Source organism: Callorhinus ursinus, unplaced genomic scaffold, assembly GCF_003265705.2.
Source record: "Callorhinus ursinus isolate GAN/ISIS: 27379988/994484 unplaced genomic scaffold, GSC_fseal_2.0 scaffold277, whole genome shotgun sequence".
NCBI classification, from domain to species: domain Eukaryota; kingdom Metazoa; phylum Chordata; class Mammalia; order Carnivora; family Otariidae; genus Callorhinus; species Callorhinus ursinus.
Window position 1 is genome coordinate 31,546 of NW_027397333.1, and position 9,898 is coordinate 41,443.

The 9,898-nt window shown below is 44.3% G+C and overlaps 1 long non-coding RNA gene across 1 annotated transcript in view; it reads right to left on the reverse strand.

The window, feature by feature from the left end:
- The window catches only part of LOC141372002 (uncharacterized), a 13,144-nt gene extending 7,455 nt beyond the window's left edge, over positions 1 to 5,689 (reverse strand). Inside the window, exon 1 of the long non-coding RNA XR_012377357.1 lies at positions 5,384 to 5,689. This is a non-coding gene — a long non-coding RNA (uncharacterized lncRNA). The remainder of the gene's footprint in view (positions 1 to 5,383) is intronic.
- Between the last annotated feature and the right edge of the window lie 4,209 nt (positions 5,690 to 9,898).

A 9,898-nucleotide genomic window follows, 5' to 3' on the forward strand; every position in this document is an offset into this window, starting at 1 on the left:
CCCCCCAGTGTCTTTTTGTAGCTTGTTTATTTCTTTTATTCCATTTACATTTACCATTCATTTATCCATTCACCTACTGAAGGACATCTTGGTTGCTTCCGTGTTTTGGCAATTACGAGTAAAGCTGCTGTGAACATTCGTGTACAGGCTTCTGTACGGACGTGTTTTCAACTCACTCCGGTAAATAAATACCAATAAGTGTAATTGCAGGATCTTATGGTAAGAGGATGTTTACTTTTTGGGCACTTGGGTGGCTTAGTTGGTTAAACGTCTGCCTTTGGCTCAGGTCATGATCTCAGGGTCCTGGGATCGAGCCTCATATCAGGGTCCTTGCTCAGAGGGGAGTCTGCTTCTCCCTCTGCCCCCCCCCCGCCCCACCTGTACCCTCTCTAAAAAAAGAGTATGTTTACTTTTTTATATGAAAACTATCTTCTGAAGTGGCATTTAGCATTGCCACCAGGCATGAATGAGAGTTTCTGCCGAGCCACTGGCTTATGAGGATTCACTTTCTAATTAAGTCTTAGAAGTTAAGTACAATTTTCAACAGAACAATAAATGTGGTCACGGTATATGAAGAAAAACTACTCTGTCCTCTCATTTTTTCATTTTTATTTTCCAGAAGTGAGAAATGGTTTTTCACCTTAAGTCAGGGGTATATTTCATCTTGCTACCACGACAGCCACCAGCCCTGCCTCCACAGAGAACTGTCATGAAAATAATCAGGAACTCTGAACTTCTGAGTGTCTGAGACTTCAGCAAGCAAAAAATCCTCCATTTATTTAACATGTAATATTATTTAAGGCCTTCCTGAAACTGTACATTCATAGTGGTGATTAATGCACAGAAGTGAAGAATTCAGAACCTGACCACAAGTTCAAGATGAGCTTCAAGGAATAAAAATTCAAAGACCTTGGAACAGAATTCCAGCAACATCAGACCAAGGTAATGAAGCTACACAGACTTTTTGTCCTGACACATTGAGTTCAATGGTAGAAAATAATCTAGGGGCGCCGGGGTGGCTCAGTTGGTTAAGCATCTGACTCTTGGTTTCAGCTCAGGTCATCTCAGGGTCCTGGGATCCAGGCTTGTAGGGCTCTGCACTTATCAGGGAGTCTGCTTAAGGTTCTTTCTCTCCCTCAGTGTCATCTTCCCCCTCCCTCCAGCTCATGCACACTCTGTCTCAAATAAATAAAAGAAAATGATCTTGTCAGATGGAAGGAAAATGTGACCACAACCAGACTTGCAATTATGCATTTTAGTTTCAATAACTCTACAAATAAGATTTTTCAAAACAACGTATCTTTTTCAGGTGGGGAAAAAGCTCATTAAATTGGCCTGGATGTTGTGACAGAATATGTTTTGGAGCAACACTGCTGAGAGGAAATTTTCATGATGATTTGAAAAATTGGGTCTATGGTAATTCCTTGCAAAAAGAAAATCCTCAATAATTTTAATAATTCCAGAAGCTTTTTATACCTCTTTAAACCTCGACTACCATCATGTCAAAAAAGAAAGTGTAGGTGGATATATAAAGTTATCTATGCCAAAATATCCCATTACATTTAAAATCTTTATTAGGAGATCTAAGCTTTAGAACTGATTAAATCCAAGACATTGCATCAGTCACTTAAATTCCTAGAGTTTGGTAACTCTTTTGTAAGTAGTGAGATCAAACTAGTTTTCCTAGCTACATTATGGACTCCTAATGATGATCAAAAGTGAGGAAAAATTTTTGATAAGCATTGTTCCTATGCAAATGGATATTACTTATTTTTAGTTATTGGTATTAGAAAACAGCTCAGTCCCCACTGCCATAAGACGGACTCTTGGCGCTCCGCTCCCTTAGGGATCAACCCGTGACCTTGTGTTATCTACATGTGAACCAACTAGTCTTAACAGTCCCAGCCAGACAGAGGAATTCTCCTTTGCATAGGTTTATCACAAAATCTAGGTTTTCATTATTTTGCAGTACTATTTCACAAGGTCTTTGATGAGGAGGCCAGCTCTCCTAGTATCAGTGTTAGCGGAAGTAGTCATTGTGTAGTGTTTAAAGTGCTCATCGAATATCTATACAAGTCCTTTGCATGTACTGTCACTGAATGCTGATAAATTAATATGCAGTATATAATCTATAAAGTCACAAGTGTCTATTGCTGTGTACTCTGGGCTGCATATTCTATTAAAAGTATTTAAACATTGAATTATTTATATTACAGGAACATGGACTTGGAGGTTGCTCATAAATTCCAGGACCTCCCCACCACTTCACTTCCATAGGCAGAGAGAGGGCCATCCCCGCGCCACCAGCTCTCCCAGCACCATCTCTACCCATAGGAATTGCTCCTCCTCCTCCAACTCCTTTACCTCTACTAACTGGTGTATTATTTTTTTTAAAGATTTTATTTATTTAATTGACAGAGAGATTGCAAGAGCAGGAACACAAGCAGGGGGAGTGGGAGAGGGAGAAGCAGGCTTCCCGCGGAGCAGGGAGCCCAATGCGGGGCTCGATCCCAGGACCTGGGATCATGACCTGAGCCAAAGGCAGACGCTTAACGACTGAGCCACCCAGGCGCCCCTACTAACTGGTATATTATATCCACCATTACCTTTGTTTAGGGATGTCCTGCTCCATAATCATACTGTCTGCTCTAAATTATGAAACGAAGCAGAAATAAATATATAAACCTGAACTCCATGTATTGATTCTTGAATAGCAGCACTCGATTCTCCAGACTGGAGTCTAATAATCAAAGGCAACAAAGTAAATGATCAAAGGGCATCTTCTAGGCACTGGTTGTCATTAATGTGCAAGTAACTGCATAGCTGTGTACAAGTATGGTATGATGTTAAGAGACTATGATTGCTGACTCTTTCCCTTTGTGAACTCACCATCTTGTGTTTCTTTTTCAGTAAAGTATCTAAATAATTGGAAATGCCATAGGGAACATGAAATTCGTGTAGAAGGTAAAAAGGAATTAAAATGGTGTAAGGATAATTGTATTAGTTTCTTAGGGCTGCCACATCAAATTACCACAAACTGAGTGGTTTATAACAACAAAAATTTCTCTCCCACAGTTCTGGGGGACAGAAGAATCAAGGTGTTGGTAGGGCCACATTCCCTAGAACCTACAGGAGACAGTTTCTTCCTTGCCTTTTCCACCTTCCAGAACTTTTGGCATCCCTTGGTTCATGGCCACATATCTCTGTTCTATCTTCACACTGCCTTCTCTTTCTAGTGTCTGTGTGTAAGCCTCCATTTGCCAGAAGTAGATACATGTGGTTGCATTTATGGCCAACACAACCATGTTTGCATGTTGATCTTACATTCTGCACCTTTGCCAAATTCATTATCAGGATTTGACATGGTGACCTACAGTATATCAAGTGTACATTTGAGTGACAAAACAAACCAATTAAAAGTCATGGGTCAGGCGCGCCTGGGTGGCTCAGTTGTTGGGCGTCTGCCTTCGGCTCAGGTCATGATCCCAGGTCCTGGGATCGAGCCCCGCATTGGGCTCCCTGCTCAATGGGAAGCCTGTTTCTCCCTCTCCCACTCCCCAGGCTTGTGTTCCCTCTCTCACTGTGTCTCTCTCTGTTAAATAAATAAATAAAATCTTTTTCTTTAAAAAAGGGTATTTTGTCAAGGGGTTATTCTGCATCAGTTGAGATGATCATGTGGGTTTTCACCTTCATTCTATTTATGTGTATATTACATGGATTAATTTCCTCACATTCATCTACCCTTGCTTTCCTAGAGTAAAATTCACTTGATCTTGGTATATAATCTTTAAATATGCTTGGATTATGTTTGCTAGTATTTTGCTGAGGATTTTTATGTGTATAGTCAGACAAGATATTGGCCTGTAGTTTTCTTGTGTTATTTTTGCCTGGCTTTGGTACCAGGGTAATGCTGGTCTCAAAGAATGACACAGGATGTTATGACAGTTAATCTTATGTGTCAACATGGCTAAGCCATGGCACCTAGATGTTTGGTCCAACACCAATCTAAATGGTGACGTGAAGGTATTTTTAGATGAGATTAACATTTCAATCATTAAATCAGATTACTATCTACAAGGCAGGTGAGCTTCATCCAATCAGTTGAAGGCCATAGGAGACAAACAACAGAAGTCCCACAAAGAAGAGGGTTCTACCTCCACTCTGCTGTAACACTCCATCTCATGGATCTTAAGCATGCCAGCCTACCGTGCAGATTTTGTACTTCTCAGCCTCAACTATCACATGAACCAATTTCATAAAATAAATCTCTTCATTTCTCTATATGGCTCAGTTTCTCTGGGGAGCCCTAATATAGATGTGTCCCCAATTTATTAGAAGATTTGAGGATTAGTGCCAATTACTCTTTAAGTGGTGAAATTTCCCAGTGATGACATCTTGTCCTGGAATTGTATGTGATAGATTTTTAACTACTTAATCAAAATATGTAACTGCTAAAGGTCTGTTAAGATCATCTATACCTGCTTGAGTCAGCTTTGGGTACCTTGTGTGTTTCTACTAATTTTACCTTATTAATTGTTGAGTATAGTTGTTCATAATACAATCCAATCACCCATCTGATTTCTCTGACATAGGCCATAATGTCTCCTTACATTTTTAACTTGTTATTTCTATTTTCTCCAGTCTAGCTAAAGATCAATTTAATCTTTTCAAAGAACTGACTTTAGTTTTCTTCTCCTCTTCTGTATTTCCTTTATCCTTGCCTTATTTCCTTCTCTCTGCTTTTGCTTTGTGTTAGTTTGCTGATCTTATTTCTAAGATTTTTTAAAAATCAACAGGTTGTTGATTTAAAGTCTCCTCTTTTTTAAAATACATGTTCATACAATTATAATTCTGAGTACTGCTTTAACTGCAGTATATACCATACAATTAACTTCTTTAGAGTGAACAATTCTGTGGTTTTTAGCATATTCAGAGTTGTATACACATTAGTAAAAATCAATTCAGAAAGTACCCCCTCCCAGACTCATTACCAGGCTTTCCCATTTCCCACCAACCCAATTTTATTGCAAATGACATGGACATTTCAAGCCCTAAACACTGGCTCACAATGATGAAGGCCATTTTCCTTTGGAACTGCCTTGCAAGCTCCATCTCAGCCAAAGGCTTTAAAAGCTTATTAAGTAAGCAAAGGAGAGAAACAAGACCTGCACCCCTACTCCCTACCAATGGTGTATCCTGACCCAAAGAATTCAGAGTCCTATATCCTTAGGATCCTTCTCTATAAATGGATTCTCAACTGACCAGCAGGTCATGTGACATGCAGGTAAATGGGCACCAACTTTCTCCTCTCTGGCCCCAAACAGACCCACCACATTGACTTTCTAGTGATGAAGGCATTTACTCTAGGATGTGGCTGACTTACAGTTTGACCAACCGATTTCCTCTGGGTGGACAATGACACTGGAAAACGTATCCGGTCATGTGCACTCGAACTCTGGTAAACAGAAACCTGTCCACAGCCTCAGAGCCACTCCTAGCATAGAAGATGAAAAGAGAAATCTAATGTCCAAAGAGAAGGGCCACATGAAATAACCTATGTTCCTGCCCCCAGGCAGAGACACAGGCTGTAAGAAAAGGACAGGTTCAAGTGGAACAGGACGTTTACTCTGGCATAGATGTGCCAAGGCCACCTAGATGCTGGGACAGCAGCCAAAGACAAAAGAATGTGTATTATTCTGTGAGCACTGTGGAGGCAAAAACAGGTGAAATGTAGATGGCCCTCTGTGTCTGGATTGTTGTCAATGGCATTTAACGCCAAAACATACACAGTGAAAAACCACAAGAGGTTCCCAATGCAGGAAGGGGATTAGAAGACAGATGGACAAATTGAGAACAGTCACCAAGCAATGGTAAGAGCTTTTGCTTTGACTGGGAGAAATTTCTACCCACAATAGCATCTCCAAGGCGTTACGGAAAAGTACAGGAGTTTGGAAATACACATTTCCACGTACACACGATGTATATATGTATGAATAAACAAATGACTGGGGGTTTGAGGGTAGAGTACAGACATTCTCTCAAGAACTGCTTCTTAGAAAAGGCTGATGAACAAATGATCCTCATCAAGGTCATAACTGTGTAGACGGAGCCACGGGGCCACTGTCCCATGGACGTCACTGCCCCCTACCTGTCCACAACCATCCTGGGGGCACCCAACGGCAAAGTGACTGCCTGAGGCTCCTTCCTGGAGGTGAGCCTGGGCAATCCACCTCCCCTCTTCTAACCAGACCTGGACCTTATCAGTTCCTCTTGCTGCCATAATTGCCTACTCCCTCTAGGGCTGCCTCCTGAGCCCTAAAGCTAGATGTAGTACTTGGCTGAGCACAGAAGAGAGGCAATACCTCAAGAAGAACAGGGGACCATACAGGTCATCCTGACACCTATTGCTATAAATCAATGTCCTTGGAAAACTAGGATTCTGCCCCAGAACACCCATATGGATCTCCACCCACAAAAATGCACAGAAAACAGGGTCCCTGTTGCTAAGAAATGCAGGCTTAAAACTGAGATGTGATGATGGATGTATTCCTTGAGTGTCTATATGGATATTCCTACTGCCAGCAAGAAACCCAAAGGAAAAAACCAGGACCTGCCCCAAAAGCCTAGTAGAGTCAACCCCACTTGAAAAGCATGGATGACTTAACACCAGCCTCCCCCCCTTCCAGGGGGCCTTTTCTGATTCTCAAAAGGCTGAGCAGCCACACTTGCAAAAGCCTTGTGTTGGCATTTCTGGAGCAACAGTGCCTTCAGGGGGATACTTTCTGAGCAAAGCCTGCAGATGCTGTCTGTGGATCCTCTGAGGAAGCTCTATGGTGGGAAGAAGGGTGGGACTGGGGCACCCCGAACATTCTGGATCAGACCCAGCAGCCTGGCCACCTCCAATATCAGGAAACAACACAGGATGGACGGAACCCAGCTCTGGCTACAAAGAATGCTGGCTTCCCCAGGCTGTGGGGCGTGGCCTCGGCAGGCGACGTGTTAGGAACCCAGTCCCGGAAGTTCATAATCCAGGTCACCTGGCCTGTGGATCCTTGCCTTCAGTCCAAAGCAAGTTTGGCCAGTGGAGTTTCTCGGGTCTCAGGGCAACAAGGAACCCAGGACTGGAGTGCCCAGGCCAAGACACCACAGGAACAGGAGAAAGGGGAGGTAAGAGCCACTTTGTCAGGGCAGCATTCTGCAGACAGGATAAAGAATTTCCTTGGGGCGCCTGGGTGGCTCAGATGGTTAAGCGTCTGCCTTCAGCTTGGGTGATGATCCCAGGGTCCTAGGATCCAGCCCCACATCGGGCTCCTGGCTCAGCAGGGAGCCTACTTCTCCCTCTCCCTCTGCCTCTTCTCCTGCTCATGTTCTCTCTCTGTATCTCTGTCTCAAATGAATAAATAAAATCTTAAAAAAAAAAAAAAGAATTTCTTGACGATTTTGGTACTAGGCCCAGACAAGGAAGAAGAATGCCAGTGCACCACATGTTAGAACTAGAGTTGTTTTGCTTACTTTGGTTCCCACTAAAAAGAATCTGAGGCCCAGGCCCCACTGTATCCCAGACAGCCCTACCTGTCCCATATGACAAAGGGTGTGGATATGCACTAAGGATGGGAGGGAACAGGAGCAGACGTGCCCAGGATTAGTACCTTGAGGTGGACATCATCCCCCAAAGTGAGAGAATCCAGGTATTCTCCTCATACACTTCAGGAACTTTGCAGCCCAGGAACACCATATTCCAGAGCAACCTCCCCACATACAGGTGTATGAACTGGATCCTCTTTGTGGAGACTCCTGGGATTTCCCACGTGGGATATATGTTCTGTGGTGCACCCACTGGCCTGCAGCAGGGGCAGATAGAGACCACTTTATTTTTTTTTTTTTTATCTCATTATTCTTTTTCTAGAGAGAGCATGAGAGAGAGAGCAGGAATGGGTCGGTGGCTGTGGGGGGAAGCAGAGGGAGAACCTTCAGCAGGCTCCACACCCAGCAGAGCCCAATGTGGGGCTCGGTCCCACAACCCTGAGATCATGACCTGAACCAAAATCAAGAGATGGACCCTTAAGCGACTCAGCTACTCTGCCACTCAGGCGCCCCATATGGAGACCACTTTAAGCTAGGGAGAATCAGACCATATACATCAGGACCTGGCCCCAAGGTAAGGAAAACAGGTTGAACACAAAAGGTTCAACCCCCTGGGCCTACCCAGGCCAAATGTGTTCTCTTGCCTAATGGAAGGGACACATGGCCAAATACCCACAGCCCCCTGGCCTGGGCTCCTTTGGAGCCAGTTTTTCTAGGCCTGTCCAGACATGGCAGCCACCAAGATCCCAAACCTTTGCTCCCTGTGTCAGACCTCCAGGTCTGGAGACCAAGATCTTGTACCCGTGCCTGTCTCTGATGCTCCCATGGCCTGACTCAGCTTTGCGCCACGCCTACCCCTGTGTCGAGTGGACCTCTTCACCTCCCAGGGACGCCGACCTTCCCCCATGCCTCACTCCTTTGTCACTCCTCCCCAGGAAGTGATGGTACAAGGTTTGCAAGATTTGCAAAAGCATTTCCTCTTGAGGGCAGTATTGCACCAGAAATGCGAACCTGCCCCTCCATCCGAGTCCCCTCCCTCCGCCCTTCGCTAACAGAAAAACTGGCAGCCTGTGTGCAGCCTGGCTAACACAAGGTGGCTCACCATCATGGTCACTTTGGGGTAAAGGGACACAAGCCTCAAAGTCTGGCGCTCCATCCTGCAGGGCCTGGGTCTCTCTAGCATCCTCCCGGACTTCATAACACGAAAGCAATGACTCCCCATCTAGGCACCCTAGCAGTGAACCTGAAAAGTATCCATGGCTATTTCTTTGCACTCCACGTTTGTCTCAGACATCTGTAAACACAGTGAAGATAGGAAGAGAGGCACAGCCAGTGCCCCGCGGAGCACATACTTCCAGAACATTCTCCCCAGTGACTGAGAGCAGTCTAAACGGGAAACACCTAGCAGCCAGACACGAAGGTTAGGGTTAGTGCAGCAGCCCACTGTCACTGGAGTCAAGAGGAAGACGAATCACCCACAGCAAGAGAGACAATGGACAAGGACTGAGGACCTAGCTCTTCTCCAGTGATGGCCCCCAGGTTCTGGAGTGGACGGTGACACACGCAGGTCAGATGGGAAGGCAGTCTGACACTGTACCACAGATGCCAAAGCCCCAAGTTGCAGAGAGAAGAGTAGCAAGAGAGAAAAGAGAACCTAGTGTCCAAAGAGAAAGGACAACTGAAGTAGCCTATGCCTCTGCCCCCAGGAAGGATCCAAGGCATTGGACACTAGGTACTGTTATAAAAGAAATATAAAGGATCAAGTATAACAGGACATTGATTTTGTACAGATGTGCCAAAGCCAGGGGACTTCCTGGCTGTGAGAGCAGTCAAATGCAAAAGAGTGTTATTACTACAGGAGCTTTAGGGAGTCAGGGCAAGGGAAATGGAGAATGCCCTCGGGATCTGTTGGATTTCATTATCATTGAACCCCAAAAGATTCATGACAAAAATTAAGTCCCCACTGAGGGATGGAGGATGAAAGATGGAGACAACTTGGGAGCAGCCATCACACAAGGGTAAGGATATCTGCTTTGGTTTGGAGAAATTTCTTTCCACATTGGTGTCTCCAGGCAGTTATAGGGAAAAGTACAGAAGGGAAATTTTACATGCAGTTGACAGCTGAGTAACATGGGGGTTGGAAGCTGACAAGTGCCCTCGCCCAGTTGAAAATCCATGTACAACTTTTCACTCCCCCCGAAACCTAATAACAATGGTTGACCAGAGATCTCTCCAATTACATAAACAATTAACACTTATTTTCTACCTGTCACTTGTGTATTCTTAAAGTGAACTGGAGAGAAATTTTTTAAGA